Source organism: Apium graveolens, chromosome 3 (genome assembly GCF_009905375.1).
Source record: "Apium graveolens cultivar Ventura chromosome 3, ASM990537v1, whole genome shotgun sequence".
In the NCBI taxonomy this organism is placed as follows: Eukaryota; Viridiplantae; Streptophyta; class Magnoliopsida; order Apiales; family Apiaceae; genus Apium; species Apium graveolens.
This window is the reverse complement of record NC_133649.1, coordinates 95,103,692-95,122,999: the sequence shown is the minus strand read 5'-3', so window position 1 is coordinate 95,122,999 and position 19,308 is coordinate 95,103,692. Positions and strand designations below refer to the sequence as shown.

Sequence of the window (19,308 nt, the reverse complement as noted above, 5' to 3'; positions counted from 1 at the left end):
AACTGGTACCTAGACCTACACACAAGAAAGCTGTTGATACTCGGTGGGTATTCAGGAATAAACTAGATGAAGATGGTATGGTTACAAGCAACAAAGCAAGACTGGTAGCTAAAGGGTTTTCTCAAGTTGAAGGCATTGATTATGATGAAACCTATGCTCCAGTGGCTAGACTAGAGGGCAACATGATATTTCTGGCATTTGCAGCATTCTCTAACTTTAAAGTTTATCAAATGGATATCAAGAGTGCCTTTCTGAATGGAAAGCTGGATGAAGAGGTGTATGTAGAGCAACCTCCTAGTTTTGAAGATCCAGATCATTTGGATTTTATCTACTTTCTTTTCAAGGCTATTTATGGACTCAAACAGTCTCCGAGAAAATGGTATGACACTCTCTCTGAATTTCTTATTGAAAATAGATTTATTAGAGGTGTCATAGATAAAACTCTCTTTTCTAAAAAGCATAATTATGATACTATATTAGTCCAAGTCTATGTGGATGATATAATATTTGGGTCTACTAATGATAATCTCTATAAGAGATTTGCTAAGTTAATGCACATCAAATTTGAAATGAGCATGATGGGAGAGCTGAAGTTCTTTCTTGGATTACAAGTAAATCAAAGGTTAGATGGAACTTTTATTTGTCAATCCAAGTATCTCAAGGAACTCCTCAAAAAGTACAATCTAGAGGATTCTGCATCAGCAAGGACTCCGTCAACTACAGCTGTCAAGCTTGGACCATGTGAAAACTCCATTAAGGTAGATGTCACAAGCTACAGAGGTATGATTGGCTCGTTACTCTATCTTACTGCAAGTAGACCAGATATTATGTATGCTACATGCTTATGTGCAAGGTTTTAAGCGGATCCTAGAGATATTCATCTCGTTGCTGTTAAACGAATCTTGAGATATCTTAAGGGAACACCAAATCTAGGTATTTGGTACCCTAAAGAATCTGGTTTTAACCTTGTTGGATATACAGATTCAGATTACGCAGGAAGTGTTGTTGATAGGAAAAACACCTCAGGGAGTTGTCAATTCCTAGGTAGCAGACTAGTCTCATGGTACAGCAAGAAACAGCAAACAGTTTCCAATTCAATGGTCGAGGCTGAATATATTGCTGCTGGAAGCTGCTGTGCTCAGATCTTGTGGATTAGGAATCAGCTACGAGACTATGGCTCTGTATTGAAAAAAATACATATTTTATGTGACAATACAAGTGCAATAGCCATCACCAACAACCTTGTGCAGCATACAAGGACCAAGCACATTGACATCAGGTATCATTTTATTAGAGAGCACGTCATGAATGGTACTGTTGAACTATTTTTTGTTCCAACAGAAGAACAAATAGCAGATATTTTCACTAAACCTCTTGACGAATCCACATTTACCAGATTAGTTGGTAAATTGGGTATGTTGAATAGCTTTAGTGATTAAACTTGTTAATATCTAAAATCTGTTCTTGAATGAATTTACAAATAAATTTTTCATAAATGAAAAATTCATTTGCAAATTTATTTTATCATATTTTCCATAATTCTTGCTTATTTCTATGTAAGTTTTATTATCTTATCTTATTTATTTATTCTACTTGTTAAATTTAATATCTCAGAATATTTTATTTTCTGTAAAAATATTTTTCTATGAATTTTATTTGCTAAAATTCAACAGAAATCTACTTTTGGAATAAAATATAATTACTTCTGAAATATTGTTTTTTTTGTATATAAATTCTGTAACTGTGTATATACAAATTCTGTTTATAATTATTTTATTACTGCAATGACAATCGGCAAGACAATTGTAATTGTCTTGCTGAAAGTCATTTCAGTATATATATGTGCTTAATTTTGTTTTTCAGTTTAATTTTATACTGGCAAGACAATCGGTATGACTATCAATAGTCTTGCCAGTAATAAAATTTATATCAGATTTATTTGTTTTTATTTTTTTATACTAGAATGATAATCGGTATGACTATCGATTGTCTTTCTAGTTTACTCTGTTTTAATTCATGTATTTTATACTGGTATGACAATCGGTATGACTATCAGATTGTCATACCAGTTATATTTTTAGTATTTATTTGTTATTTCCATTTGCCTGGTATGACAATCGGGAAGACAATCGGTATGACTTTCCTCGATTGTCATACCAGTTGTCCTACTTAAGTTTTTTTTTTGTTTCTTTTTATTGTAATCAGTTCATTTGTTTTTTCAATTCCAACAGTCTTGTTTCTCTCTCTCTCTATTCGATCAAACACAAACCGCCATTGTTGTCTTCTTGCTCGAGTTTTTACTCAGCACACTTTACTGTTATATATATACATATTCGTGTGTATACATACAGTAAGAAAGTGTTGTCGATTTTTTTTGTTAAAACTATTTTCACTTCGTTTTTTTTTTGTTCCCTTCAAAATCAGTTTGTGTTTGTTTGTTTTTGGGTATTTTTAGTTAATTCTGTTTTGTGTCTTGTGCATTTTTCAGATCTTTTATTGTGAGTTAAGAACATTAACGAGATACATTACTTTCTAAATTTTTCGGATATAATTGATTTAATTCGAATTATTAAATTTTTTTTTAATTCGAATTTTCTTAATATTACTCTTAAAATTCTGAAAGTGTGTGTTTTATTATAATTTTTAATGGCTCTCAATTTCCAAATTGTCTCGCATAATCTTGTTGGTTATTTTAATCCAGAAAAGTGTGATGTGGAAAAATTTAAGCCGTGGATTAGATTTTTAAATGACCATTCGATTGTTAGCTCTGCTATTAAATCAATTGTGCTATTAAATATCGATCTGCTCAGACTGATTTGCACAACCTCTATTGTGGCCGATGATTTTAAATCTTTTTCATTGACCGTGGCAAACACACAGTATGTAGTTGATGAAACAGTCATCAATCGAGCGTTAAATTTTCCAATGGACAATTTCTGTAATTTACCCTCTGAAAATGATATTTTAAACTTTTTCCATGCTATTCACTATCAGGGGGTGATTAATTTAACCAAGTTGTCTAAATCCAATTTGGTTTCTGAATGGGATATTTTCTTCGATACACTTTTCAAAGTGTTTGCCAACTGCACTAAATCCAACTTTCACAACATCACTTCCACTCTGCATTATATTGGTCTTGCGGTTGTTTTCAATCAAAGGATCAATTTTGGCAAACTACTTTTACCCATTCTTCTGAGACGTCTCACTACTGCTTTACGTGATCATTCTACAAATCGTAGGGTTTTGTGCTACTACGCTCGTTTTCTTATGCTTATAGCAGAACATCTTCTCACACATGAGCATAAGGCTCTTTTTGCTAACTCTTCAGTAACTGAACCCCCTCCAGTAAGCAAAAAGATTTACACACGCCAAGACACAACCTTCAAATTCATGCAAGTTCCAGTACTTGTATCTGCTTTCATGGCCACTTACATTCCTTTAACAATTTTCAATCTTCCCGGTCATGAACAGCAAGCTCAACCTCCAGTGGTTCAAGCCACCCAGGCTCAAACATCCGATTCTCTTCCACTGCAGGTAATAATTCCTCACTCACAAACTATTCCTACTTCTGTTGAAAGACCCACAGTGGTTGATAGGGCTGACCATGAAGTTGTAGAACCGCAGCTTCAATCCCAGGTCATAGAGCCAAACACAGAGTCACAACCTATCCCAACCTCTCCCCCACTGTCTAAAATGTTACCTAGAAGGTTAGTAGGAAGTAGTATGTTGTTGGATGTGAATGAACCCTCAGCTCTGCCTCCTCCCAAGAAAAGAAGAACATTTACTGAGGCATCTGAAAACCCATCCTTGTCCTCCCAACAAGACATGGACTTTGATATGGCCAGTGAACAGTTACTAGAGATATTCTATCAACATGATGAATCTATTGAAATTCGCCATAGGGCCATGACATCCTGTACTGAGTAAAGCACACTTCCATTACTCACAATGGAAGCATACAGACCAATATATGATACTCAGGACACAGAGCGAGGAGTGCACATTGAGTCGGTTACAGTGTCTGCCATAGTTACGGCTGAAGAGCAGTCACATGCTTCTGAGGGAAAATCTGACTCTCAGCCACCTTTAATAGAGTCATTTTCTTCCCTCCCAGATCCAACACCTCTGGCTCCCTCACGGGATTCTCCACTCGCAGATTTATCTGGAGAAAGTGGAGGGCAACTCGGTCAATCTATCCCCGAAGCAATTCAGACATCTATTTCACATGAAAAGATAGGTTTGACTGAGGATCGGGACTCGCGAATTCCCATTACACCACCACTAACCTCTCTTGAAGAGGCTAGGGTGATTTCAATTGCAGGTACAGAAGATCAGCAACAGGAAGGCTCCTCACGAGCAATAATATTGAGAGATACACAAGCACGTGAGTTGAGTGAACCAAACAGGAGAGATATTCAGGTGAGCGCACACACAGACACAAACACTGAAAATCTGTTAGCTCAAATTGCTGATCTGAAAGAACAACTTACAAAAAGTAAGGCTGAGGCTCAATCATTCAAAGCACAAGTGGTTGAACGGTCTTCTTCTTCCACCTCTGTCAATAATCGGCTGGCTCTCATCAGGACTGAGATATCAGATTTGAAGACCTCTGTTGTACCAAAGCTTAACTCAATCTAGGCATCTCCAACTTTACCAGCTGAAGACATTTTAAACTTATGCTCTCTCCATTCAAGAATGACTTCTCTTGAAGACTTGGTTGAAATGAATCATTCACTGGACTCCTCCAGATTTCTGAAGATAGAGACAGACATGGAACATCTCAATGAAGGGATGAAGTACTTGTATTTCATGATCAAAAATTTTCACTGCCCTAATGAAGAACAAAGGACTTTCTTTGAAAGGCCGTCTGGTGGAGGCTCAGGCTCTGGAGGTGATGGAGGTCATGGAGGGTCTAGAGGAAAGTCTGTAGAGGATTCCTCAACTAAGGGGGAGAAGAAAGGGAGAAGTGGAAAGGGAAAAGAAAAAGATTCTTCTGCTGGAGACACAGGGAAGGCTGATGATGTCTACTATAGTGGAGAACAGGATGACTTTGATATTTTTGACATTCCCACTGAACCAGTCTTGGAAGATAAAGATGGTTTCTTTGAAGCTGAGGAGGAAAGTGATTTTGGAGAATGGGAAGAGGAAGCTCAAGTGGATCATGGTTTTGAGAAAGAGTTTCAGCAGCAGCAGTCAGAGTTGAAAGGAAAAGAAGCTGAACTCAAAAAGGTATCCCAGATCATTGACATGAGGAAACACATTGAACGAACAGAAACTCTTGAAAAGCAACATCTTCATGAAATTAAAGCTAAAGAAAGGAGAAGAGATGTCAAACTGAAGATTGGTGAAAAATGGGATGAAGCTAGGAGAGTACTTGATATGCCTCAGCTGAGCACAAACAATGATAGGCAGTTTCTACATCTTCTTGACAAGCTGGAGATCTCTAATCCAAATAATGACGTGTACATGAATGCTATCAAGACTGAAGTCTCAAGGATCACAGTTGTCTTTGACAGATCTCTAAATGAAATGAACATATTTGTATATTGTCAGAGCGAAGGATCTTTCAAGGTATCACTTCATCTGTTTGAGAATCGTTCTTTATCAGAGATTTGGGTTCTTCCCAACAAAGTCAAAAGAAGCTCAGAATTGAATGAAGTTCTTCGAGAAAGGCTCAAAGAGTTTGCTAGTAGGGCTAGTCCTCAAGTGGTCAACAATCCTCATCAGGTAAGATTCTTTAAGTCTGACTGTCTTCAAATCTGCCAGCTCGATTCACAATCTCTTAAAGACTACTATGCTAAGCATCTTGTCTGGATGGAACATCACTTAAGAACTGCCGGATATTCATCCATGTTGAAAACTCAAGCAACTGATCTGATTCAAGCTTATTGTGAAATGAATATTATAAGGTACAATCAGTTCAAGAATAAGCTAAAGTCAGTTGGAGTTCAACCAGTCAGACCAGCCAGCTTCACTTCAGAAAAGGATCGTGTCTTTGACAAGGAGTTGCTTCAAGATTTGGAAGAAGGTGAATTCGGAAGGGAAGACAATTGAATTCAATTAGCTCAAAACTTAATGTAATATGCTTAGAGCTTTATGAATCAAGATAGAATAATGTAGTTATATGTTCAGTCTAGAGGAACATCTATCTTGTATTCACTTATAAATTTCTTTTGGAATCTGGAAAATGTTAAATATAATCCAGAACTTTTCCGCTATTTACTTTGCATTTCTGTTTATATCCTTTTCTTATTTGTTAGTTGAGTTATCCTCTAGGTATTTGTTGTTATTATCTAACAAACAAATAGGGGGAGATTGAAAGGCATATGTCATAGCCTATTTGTTTATTCGAGGATTTAACTCAACTCAAATAAGGATATAATAAGTAAATAGTAGATCCACAGTCAAAGAGATCTCTCCAAGTAACATCTGTCAAAGGATTCAGTATCAATGTTCATCTATAGCTTTAAAAATTACTTCACTGGAAGAAGTTCAAGAAATTGATCAAGCCTCAGTGATATAAATCAATATTGTGGATTTAATCAAGTGACAGAGATCTCGTCAGGGTATCAATTAATTACAGGGATTTAATCTGAAGAAAATCAAGACATGAAGAAACATCACAGAAGTTAGTCATTCATGAACCAGACAGTACATCGAGTGTCAACATTAAAGTGGTGAAATGGATTCATGATTTTCAGAAGATTATCAGAAGAGTGGTTGATGTTCAAGAATAGTATTAATTCTCTATTTATTAATTAAGTCGTATAATTTAATTAAGAAAATAAATTATATCTGCAAAGATTAATTTATTGATTAATTGGATTAATTGATTAATTAATTCTGAATTAATATTATGGTTTTTCAAAATCAGAATTGATTTTGAATTTAAATTCAAAATTAATTCAGCAAGTCAATCTTTTGTATTAGTATGACAATCGGTATGACAATCAGTAGTCATACCGAAAGTCATGCCAGTTCATTTAGATTGTCTTGCCGAAAGTTCTACCAGTTCAATCGATTATCCTACCGAAAGTTCTACCAGTTCAATCGATTGCCCTATCGAAAGTTCTACCAGTTAAAGGATTGTCTTGCTAAGCTAAAAGGATTGTCTTGCCAGTTAAATCAAGGATTGATTTAATATAAAAGAACTGAAGTTGATTTTCAACAGAAGACACAACATTGAATATCAAAAGAAACTGAAGAACACAGAACAGCAGAGAACTTATTGCAAATTCTCAGGACATTAATTTCTAGTATTTATTGTTAAATCTAAACCACTAGAAATCCTTTTCTTGTTCTTGTGTAACTATCTAGTGGATCAAAATCCCTAGAACTTAATCTCAAATTGCTTTTAGTATTTATTCTTTTTTATTTCAAAAATAGAAAAAGTTCATATCGAATTTATTCTAGATTTGAAATAATTTATTTGAGATTAATCCCTTGTAAACGATACCGTTGTTGTAACACCTTTCAAGTTTAATAATAGTTTTATTTAACTTGAATTTTGTTTCACTTTTTTATTCCGCATTTTATTCGATTAAACGGTATAGTTTGTATTCAACCCCCCTTCTACTAACATATTGAGACCTAAATAACCTTAGCATGTAATGGTGATGACACTAATCAGATAACACGAAACTAGTAAATGCCAACTTTCGTTGCACGAGTACCATTCTACCAGACATCCACAAAAGAGATAGAAGCTGAATAGGCACCAATTATATTGCGACCCTATATGTCTATATAATTTGACAACATAACGGTTTAAGCACAAGTTACCTATCTTGATTACATAGGGCAAGTAAGATGGTTAAAATTACCTACGAATCATGCATAACAAATACATGAACCTATGCTAGCATGGCAAGTTCTAAACCTCTATATTCACTGTCGCTTCAATAGAGAATAACACGATATCTTATATATTAGCTACGCACATAAGACGAATAAGTACAACCAATACTAGGATATCAATCAATCACCACACACCAAGATATCAAAACAATTAACTATAGAAATTCATAAGTAAATCCGCTAGAATCCCATGATAACGATTAGTTCATAATCGAACTCATCATCATCATGGGTTCCAATAAAAGCATGGTATAAATAAGGTCTTAATAAACTGAATAATAATTAAAGTATGAATAAACGAGATCTAGGTTCAACAAGAACGAAAATGAGCATCCAAAGTTACAACTAATTCAAAGAATCACAAGTTGAAAACAAGATCTTCTTTTTTGGAGTTGTTTTGTGCTTCTAGGTCTTCTCCTTGGTATCTCAATCTTCCCGGATGATGAAAACCCTTTTTTTAAGTATATATAAGCCCATATTGGACCTGGACCCCTAAAATCGTCAAGACCACTCAAAAAAGGCTTTTTCAGCGAAATCAGCAAAGTCAGCCACGCATCAGCATGCGTCCACGCGGCACCAGCAGGCGGGCGCCTGACACCAGCAGGCGGGCGCCTGCAGCCTTTCTGGAAAATTCTGATGAATCTTATTTTGGCCATAACTTGAGTTCTACTCGTCAGAATTAGGTGATTCAACTGTCCACGCGAAGCTAACGAGATTCTCTACAACTTGAAAATGGAATTGGCTTCTGCATCTGATCACTTTTAATCATATTTCCTTTAAAAGCTCCTTTCTTCATTTAACTGATACCTGAAATGCAATAACACAAAAACACATCAAAATACCAACAACTTGAGTCCAAAAAACCAATTTAAGCTTGTAATAAAGCGTTCTAAGTGGATATAAAATCCACTTATCATACCCCTAAACTTGAATCGATGTTTGTCCTCAAGCATAAACAGACTCAAAACTACAAAACAAACCTAATGCATGAATGCAACTACATGAATGCAACTAAATGATAATGCAATCGATCTCCTCAGAATAACCATAACCAAATGAATAAGCCAATGCCTCTAAGAATGCAATGACTTAAAACAGAGTTCGAATAAATCCCACAAACCAACTCACAAACCAGAAATGTGCTGTGTGGAATGCTTAACAGATATCTCTCGATACTAGATCAATAACCATAACTTATCTATCATCGAAACAATTAAAAGTTTATAAACAGAATAGACAATAAACGCATTATGACTCACAACACCTCCTTTCTACTAGAGTTATACAAGGATTCACACTATTATTGAACACATAACAAAGATGCTTATTTGACCGTGCAATGAATGAGGTCCCAAAAGACTTATGCAATAATACCCATGTAGCGAGTGTTAGGTTAGCGGATCCCAGCCTATAAAAGCCTTAGGTCACTAGGCACAAAGTCCCCTAGAACTTAATAACTCGAGTATTAAAGAGCTCACTTTTGATCAATTATGCATAAACACATACTTTTTTTCTTTTCTTTTTTCTCTTTTTTCTTTTTTCTCTTTTTTTCAATAATTTCTGAATGAGTGTGTTTCGCTCCATCTCATTCAACCCTAGACTACTCATAAAAATATGAGCCGGCTACTAGCCATTTGACGCCTAGCCTTACAACAACTAGCAATGAAATCCAAGTTTTTCTCCAGATAAAAAAAATCAGTATTTTTACGTCATTACGAGAATATCACAAATTCTAAATATAACCAAGTGATTAAATCTCAACAACAAACAAGTATGATCATGATCTAGATCAAAAGTAACCCTATAAGACTTTGTAAAAATATTTATTTCTGGCATGCAAATCTATTCATAAGACTTAAACATCCCTCTATTCGTCATCACCATACTCAAATCAACATCAACTTATCAAATATCATAGTTCATCTTAAGGGATCATGCAATATGCATGCAAATGCAACTATATGAAATCACATAAAAATAAACAAATATGTCCTAAATGAACAATCATGCAAAAATGAATGAATTACAACTAAACATTCAATATGAATCTATATGGAAACACACACTACTAATTCTTACATTATCACCCCCAAACTTAAAATTTTCAATGTCTACATTGAAGGTAATAATAAGAATTTCAGGCATACCTAATTAGCGGGAGAGTCACCCTCGTCGGGTGGAGGATCAGGTGGCCAATCAACCTTGCCACCAGTGTCTCGAACAAAAGTACCGAAAGTGTGTGTCAAATCTTCAGCAAAATATCGGTGGATGACATGCATGGCCTCGATACGCCTAGTCAATCTTCTATATTGTGCATCACTAACAACAGTCCTATCAACCACCTGTTGCATATGAGAAGAACCCTCTGTAGGCACGGGAATATCCGTCCAGCCACTCTCTACATCATCAAAAATATATCACAACCCCTTATCATGGGGTGCACTTAAGAATGAATAACTCAAGTGATCTGGCATTCGGTTGAGCTCAAGTGCGGGAGCTTCTTGAATAAATGGTTCAAAACGCTCCTGAGAAATTTTCAGCTCTGCTAACCCAAGAGAATCGAATGGCAAATCCAACTTCCTCATCCACGGAGGTGCATTCAAATCCTATAATTGCTCTACTCCTTCTTTATCTTCAGAATTTACTACAGAGTCGACCCACTCTACTTTAAAGCACTCCTCTTTAGCTGTGGGTAACTTTATTTCCTTGAACACATTAAAAGTGACCTTTTGATCGTAAACCTTCATCGAAAGCTCTCCTTTTTGCACATCGATCATAGTTCGGCCTGTAGCCAAGAATTGTCTTCCCAAGATAATGGGAATCTTCTTATCTTCCTCGAAATCAAGAATTACAAAGTCAGTAGGGAAGATGAGTTTATCCACCTTGACCAAGACATCTTCCACTATACCTCGTGGATAAGCGATGGAACGGTCAGCTAGTTGTAATGACATGTATATTGGTTTCAGATCAGGCAGACCAAGCTTCTTGAAGATAGATAAGGGCATCAGATTGATGCTAGCTCCTAAATCACATAAACACTTGTCGAACGTCAAGTTTCCGATGGTGAAAGGAATAGTGAAGCTTTCAGGATCTTTAAGCTTCGGAGGCAACTTTTGTTGTAGTATAGCGCTACATTCCTCCGTTAGAGCAACGGTCTCTAAGTCATCGAGCTTCACTTTCCGAGAGAGAATACCTTTCATAAACCTCGCATAGCCAGGCATCTGTTTAAGAGCTTCAGCGAAAGGTATGTTGATATGAAGTTTCTTGAACACCTCCAAAAACTTCTCAAACTGCTTATCTAGCTTTTTCTTCTACAGCCTCTTAGGAAAAGGAGGTGGAGGATAGATCTGTTTCTCCCCTATATTACCCTCAGAAGGAGTGTGTTCCACAGTAGTCTTCATTGGTTCCACATCTGCTTCCTTCTGTACTTCTTCTTCAGCCACAATTGTATTTTCTGAAACTTGAGATTTTTCAGGCTCTCTGTCTTGCTGAATTTGGGGGCTTGCGACCTTTCCAGACCTCAAGGTGATGGCGTTCACCTGTTCTTCTACTTCTCTCTTACCTAGAACTTCTATATCACTAGAAAGTGTTTCTAGTAGTCAATTTAATAAGGCATTAGCAATTTTCCCTATTTGGTTCTCCAGAGTCTTGATAGAAACAATCTGGCTTGGGCATATAAGAGCCTGGTTTTTGCACATAAGCCACAACTCCTCCAATTCAGATTTTTCATTTGAAGATAGACATGCACCAAGAGTTTGTTGTTTTGGTATAATTTGTTGCTGAAAACCAGGATGGTTGAATAGCTTATTTCCAAACTGCTAGAATGGTTGTTGCATCGCATTCTGATTGTTGCCCCATCTGAAGTTAGGATGATTCCAGTTGTCAGGATGATAAGTGTCTGGAACTGGTTGCTGTGATCTCTGAAAGTTGCTCACAAACTGAGCTGAGTCATTAGATATAGCGCATTGCTCCGTCACATGCGGACCTGCACATAGCTCACAAACACTAATTATCTGCTTAACACCATAGTTAGCCAGAGAATCGATCTTCATAGACAACGCTTTTAGTTGAGCAGTGATAGCCGTAGCTGTATCCACTGCAAGAACTCCTGCTACCTTGCCCTGTGGACATCTCTGGGTTGGATACTGATATCCATTAGCAGCCATCAGTTCAATTAGATCATAAGATTCCTCATAGCTCTTTGCCCATAATGCTCCGCCTGATGCTGCATCGAGCATGGGTCTGGACTGTGCTCCCAAACCGTTATTGAAGCAATTGATGATCATCCAATCAGGCATTCCATGATGAGGACACTTTCTAAGCATCTCCTTGTAGCGCTCCCAAGCTTCACACAAAGATTCTCCCATTTGCTGCGCAAATTGAGTAAGAGCATTCCTCATTACAACTGTTTTCGCCATAGGGAAGAAGTTAGTAAGAAATTTCTGAGCAAGATCCTCCCAAGTAGTAATTGAACCAGCTGGTAGAGAGTGTAACCAGCTCTTAGCCTTGTCCCTCAGAGAGAATGGGAATAGATTCAGCTTCACAGCATCTTCAGAAACACCGTTGAACTTGAAGGTGTCACATATCTCAATGAAATCCCTAATATGCATATTGGGATCTTCAGTTGGAGAACCCCCAAACTGGATTGAATTCTGCACCCATTGAATTATGCCAGGCTTGATCTCAAAGGTATTAGCTATGATAGTTGGCCGGACAATGCTAGATTGAATGTCATTGATCTTGGGTTGAGAAAAATCCATCAAGGCTTTCGTTCGTGCTGCTGGATCTCCTATTGTACTGAGTACCTGAAATACAAACAAATAACTGTGAAAGTAAAAGAATCCGAGTCAGTGAACTTTAACGACCACTGATGACAAGCATATAAACTAATAATTAACACCGAGTCCCCGGCAGCGGCGCCAAAAACTTGCTAGGGCGAAAACACGCGCTAATATTCACGCAAGTATACGCGTCCGCAGGTAGTATAAGATATAAATCAGATTCGTTCCCACAGAGACTGGTTTAGGTTAAGTTCAATTTATGCACCTATGCAACAATGTATGGTTATCGCTCAATGCTGAGATAAATAATAAATTGGGTTTTGATTAAACTAAGAGATTATATTAAATAACATTAACTAAGAGAATTGAGGTTGAATTACTATATATGACAAATATGGGATTCTAAATTCATTAAATACTTCATTCAATAGCCTTATTGTTCTTAACCTTAGCATGTAATGGCGATGACACTAATCAGATAAAACGAAACTAGTAAACGCCAACTTTCGTTGCACGAGTACCATTCTACTAGACATCCACAAAAGAGATAGAAGCTGAATAGACACCAATTATATTGAGAACCTATATGTCTATAGAATTTGACAACATAACGGTTTAAGCACAAGTTATCTATCTTGATTACATAGGACAAGTAAGATGGTTAAAATTACCTACGAATTATGCATAACAAATACATGAACCTATGCTAGCATGGCAAGTTTTAAACATCTATATTGACAATCGCTTCAATAGAGATTAACACGTTATCTTATATGTTAGCTACGCACATAAGACGAATAAGTACAACCAATACTAGGATATTAATCAATCACCACACACCAAGATATCAAAATAATTAACTACAGAAAATCCATAAGTAAATCCGCTAGAATCCCATGATAACGATTAGTTCATAATCGAACTCATCGTCACCATGGGTTCCAATAAAAACATGGTATAAACAAGGTCTTAATAAACTGAATAATAATTAAAGTATAAATAAACGAGATCTAGGTTCAACAAGAACAAAAACGAGCATCCAAAGTTACAACTATTTCAAAGAATCACAAGTTAAAAACAAGATCTTCTTTTTCGGAGTTGTTTTGTGCTTCTAAGTCTTCTCCTTGGTATCCCAATCTTCCCGGATGATGAAACCCCTTTTTTTTAAGTATATATAAGCCCATATTGGACCTGAACCCTTAAAATCGTCAAATTCCACTAAAAAAAAAGCTTTTTCAGCGAAGTCAGCCGCGCATCAGCACGCGGCCACGCGGCACCAGTAGGCGGGCGCCTGACACCAGCAGATGGGCGCCTGCAGTCTTTCTGGAAAATTATGATGAATCTTATTTTGGCCATAACTTGAGTTCTACTCGTCAGAATTAGGCGATTCAACTATCCACGCGAAGCTAACGAGATTCTCTAAAACTTTAAAATGGCCTTGGCTTCCATATCTGATCACTTTTCATCATATTTCCTTTAAAAGCTCCTTTCTTCATTTAACTGATACCTGAAATGCAATAACACAAAAACACATCAAAATACCAACAACTTGAGTCCAAAACACCAATTTAAGCTTGTAATAAAGCGTTCTAAGTGGATATAAAATCCACTTATCAACATACAGATTATAAAATCATCATATGATTATACAACTCACATGAATATCGTATATTCAAACCATACATATACAAACATATTATATCAACATTAAAACATGGCAAATCACGTACATGCTTGTATATCAAAATGGCTAAACACATAAACTTGCGCAAGTAGCTCTGATGCTATTGAAGGGTTTCAGACACATAAACGCAACGAAAACGATGTAAAATTAAATTAAAACCAGAATAAAATTGAAGTCCTATGTAGGATCCATGCGAAAACAGATATGTTTAATTCATAGATCAAATTGTTTACCTTAAAAAGCTTTACAAATTGGTCGACTAATGGAGATCCAAAGCTTGTTGAATCACCACGCATCCAGCTCTCGCGATCTACGTACTATCGGTATCCACACGAATGCTTGAACTCAAGGATTAGATGTGTACTAGCACAAAGTCGTTTATTCTTGCTCTCTCCATCTTCTCTCTTGATGGCTAGGGTTTTAGTAAAAGTCTTATCTTAAAAATAGATATTATATTGAGAGTAAAAAAATGAATTATAACTCTTAACTAATTAGGAGTTATTATTAATTCAAAATTCCTATTTGTATAATAATTAAGTCACACTTAATTATTTAACAACTGAATTTCATAATTAATAATAGTAAATTCGAATATCATTCTTTATCTAATTAATTAAGTCTTACTTAATTAATATTATAAATAATTCGAATTAATATAATTTAATTTAAATCCAATTTAAATTAAATAATCCTTCAAGCATTCTTTGTGTGTGACCCAATAGATTATTATTACGTTGGCAATGAATTTTAAATCTAATTTAAAATCGTAAACAATGAGCAGCATCTATTAATACATCATTGTCACCCAAGTAATAATAATTAAATTGGGGATCGATTAAACCTTTCGTGAATAATGTACAATGGAATATAATCCCTTTAACCAAATATTAAAGATTAAACTAGAGGCATGTGATGTGTCATCGTTTAATCCAAGTTTTCTTGATCAATGAGTAGACTATCATATCAAATCAACATTTGAGCGTGGCAATACATTTCATAGTCTAACTCACACAAGAGACCAATAATATCACTCCTAAAATAGGAGGGTTAAATCTCATCTTGATCATTCATATTTTTCATACGATTCATAACAAGCACCTAGAGTTAGGTATGACACACTGTCAGAATTTTTGATTAAGCATGGATTCACTAGAGGTACTATTGGCAAGACGTTCTTCTACAAGAAGCATGGTGATGATATGATCCTAGTTCAGATTTATGTGGATGATATTATTTTTGGTTCTACTAATGAAAAGCTTTTCCAAAGATTCTCTAAGCTTATGCAGAGTGAATATGAAATGAGTGAATATGAAATGAGTATGATGGGTGAATTAAGTTACTTTCTTGGACTTCAAGTCAGTTAAAGAAGTGATGATATCTTCATCAGCCAAACTAAGTATGTCAAAGATTTATTGAAATTTTTTGGTATGGTTGATTGTTCACCTCCATCTACACCTATGTCTACAACTACAAAGTTGGATGAAGATATAAAGGGCAAGAGTGTAGATATCTCAAGCTATAGAGAAATGATTGGATCTTTGCTATACCTAACTACAAGTAGACCAGACATCATATTTGCAACATGACTGTGTGCAAGATTTCAAGCCAATCTAAAAGAATCACATTTGATGGTTGTGAAGAGGATTTTCAAATACTTGAAGGGGACTCTAAACTTGGGATTATGGTATCCTAAGGGAACTGGTTTTGAAGCTGTTGGATACACAGATGCATATTTTGCTGGATACAGGGTTGACTGGAAGAGCACTAGTGGAAGCTGTCAGTTTCTTGGACAAAGACTTGTATCCTGGTATAGCAAGAAACAACAATTTTTGTCAACTTCCACAGTTGAGGTTGAATACATAGCTGCTGGAAGTTGTTGTGCTCAAGTGCTTTGGATTAGAAATCAGCTAATGGACTATGACCTAGTGTTACACAAAATTTTAATTATGTGTGATAATACTAGTGCTATATCTATTGTGGCTAATCCAGTTAATCATTCTAGAACAAAGCACATTGATGTAAGGTACCATTTTATTAGAGAACATGCTGCAAATGGTACCATTGAGATCATTTTTGTTCCAACAGAAAAACAATTAGCTGACATTTTTACTAAACCTTTGGATGAAACAACTTTCACCAGACTTGTAGGTGAAATTGGAATGCTTAATTCTTCATCCTAAGGCAAGAAATCAGCTAACGTTTTGCAGCAGATTAATTTCTAATAAATCAAATTTCATTTGATTAATTAGAAATTAACTGAAATATGAATTATAAATATTTCAGAAATCTCTGCATATTTATTTCTTTCAAAATTCAATATTTAGCTTGAAATTTTTCTATACTAAGAAAACTGTCTAAATGTTGATTTAAATTGTCAATATGTAAAATTAGCATAAGGTAGAATCAAAGTGATCAAGAGTATATAAAGAACTGAGTTCTCGATAAATCTAATTGACTTATCGACAAGTCATTTTAACACTTCTCGAGTGAGTTCTCGACAAGTCAATTTTCTAACTTCTCGAGGGACTTCTCGATAAGCTTTATTATGACTTATTGATAAGTCATTGTAGAGTTCTCTATAAGTGTTAACTCGCAGAGTTCTCTACAAGTACAATTTTAGACTTATAAATAACTTAGATCTGAAATAATTTAATTCAATAAATTATTTTGGTAAATTATTCTTGATAAATTTATTCCGATTTTATTTGAATGTATTCAAATAAAAATTTGAAACAATTTAGTCCACTTTGGACAAACTGAGTATTTAATTGACATTTCGACAAGTCAGTTTTAGTTCTCTAAAAGAATAAATTAAAATAACTTCTCAATATATAATTTTCTTTTCAAAATGACTTCTCGATAAGCAAATTTCAAACGTTTATTTTTGAGTTCTCGATAAGTCATTTGCTTTTACTATAAATACTCAGACATCTCGACATACACACACTTACGCCTTCGAGACTCTAAGTGACCGAGAATTTTCAAATCAAAACCGATTTCTCTCTCGTTTTAAACTCTTTCTCTTCAATTTTTCTTACCCACTAAACTTCATACTCTTCCCAATGGCAACAAACATTATTGTACCCTTTATCCCAAAAGAAACCAACTTTCTTGTATTTATGGATGCAAATCAAGCTCCTGAAGCTTTCAAAAGCTTTGTGAAATTTTTGTCTTAAACATACTTTGTGGGATCTCTAACTGCTAATCATGTACTCTACTTAGATGTGTTAGGGGAATTCTGGAATACAACAGTGACAAGAACAGTTGTGCATGAGAATTAGGTTGAATTAATTGTGATAAACTGTACAATCAAGGGCCAACAGGTGGAGATTTTTGAGAATGATGTCAACATGGCATTAGGCATACCTACTGACAAACAGGTGGAGGCTCCAACTCAGGATGAGTTTTATGAATTCATGGACTTCATCAATTTCTCTGAGAAGATTAATCTGGAAAGCATGAACAAGAAGAACTTGAGGAGGGAATGATCATTTCTTTTTGATTAAGTGATAAGGGCTTTCACTTGTAGAAAGTCAGGGTTTGACAACATTTCAAGTGTTGTCCAGAAGCGGGTCTACTCAATGGCTCACAACAAACAGATAAATGTAGGACACTACATCTTGGAGGAATTGAGCACCAGGATAATAATTCCATTAACATCAAGAGGTAAAGAAATATTTCTTCCTAGATTCATTATGTCTGTTTTGAACTATAAAGTGAATGACATACATTTGATAGATGGTGTAGATAGATCATTAATAGGCAATTGTAAGCAAGTGCCCAAAATTCTATTTGGATCACTACTTACAAAGAACAAGGTAACTGTAGGTCTCAAAATCACTTCATTCATGATGGGGAGGTTTAAGACTTACCCTTACCACATGCCTGACATGAGGATAAATGCTCAATCTAGTACAGTAATGGTCCCTCAACCTGTGGAAGTGAAAGAGATGTGTCCTAAGTCCAATCATGTATGATGATTTAGGAATAACTTTTATGTAATAAGTTTTGATTTCATTGATATTAATAAAAGACTTGTTTTGGTTTTATTGCGGGCTTTATCTATTTAAGTGTTTAAATAAGATATACCATAATTTAGAGTAAAGCTTTTTATGGATTATGATGAGATCATAATAATGAGACCTAAAAGATGATAACTCTAAACTTAAATATTTCTTGGTCGCAGGATCACTAACTGGTAATTAGTAATCCGCAAAGATCGGTACATACTATGCTTGCTTCATTATGAAGGATGTATGTTCTCATAGACATTTGTGTGGTGACACTATAGCTAGTATGTAGGTGCTTATTATAGAATAAGTTCACTGAACATGACTCACACAGCTGAACAACTTGATGGAGTTTACTCACGTGTCAGCAGTTGTTCACATAGTGATAGTTGTACAAGTATCCTTAGACTTGAGGTCATCATAGTCATCTTGTGTACACTGAACTATGCTTTGGTTTAATTCTTAGTCTCCAGGGACAATTATAAGGGCTCTACTGGGTATAGGAATTTGTACACGAAGATAGTGTATGATCAATAAAGGATCTACCCCTTCCAGTGAAGGAAGAGAATGTTCAATGTTGATCCACTTATGCTAGTTCAGGAATCTCTGGCCAGAGTGAATGAAATTAGAAAGGAGTTTCTAATTTACATTAAATAGAACTAAGCGTAGTGAATGGGAAAGCAAATGATTAAATAAGATAGGCTTGACACAAGTTCCATGCCTTGTATTTAATCGTGACATTGCAGGGTAGAAGGAATTGATTGTACGGTAACTACTCACTGAATAGGTTCTTGGTATTCTAAGCAGTGAATTCGTATTATCCGGATAGTCGCGATATGCTGAGAAGTATACCTCACGATATAGAATAAATATGATTAATTTAATAATTAATCATATTTAATGAATTAGAGAATTTATATAAATAATGATAAAATAGTTTTATTATTATTTATTTCTACTACCGGCTTAATATTGA

At 35.4% G+C, this 19,308-nt stretch overlaps 1 non-coding gene across 1 annotated transcript; it reads left to right on the top strand.

Moving 5' to 3' along the window:
- The first annotated feature begins 12,153 nt into the window (after positions 1 to 12,153).
- On the top strand, positions 12,154 to 12,260 carry LOC141716131 (small nucleolar RNA R71). Its single transcript, XR_012572852.1, has one exon. It is a non-coding gene; the product is annotated as a small nucleolar RNA R71 (small nucleolar RNA).
- The last annotated feature ends 7,048 nt before the right edge of the window (positions 12,261 to 19,308 follow it).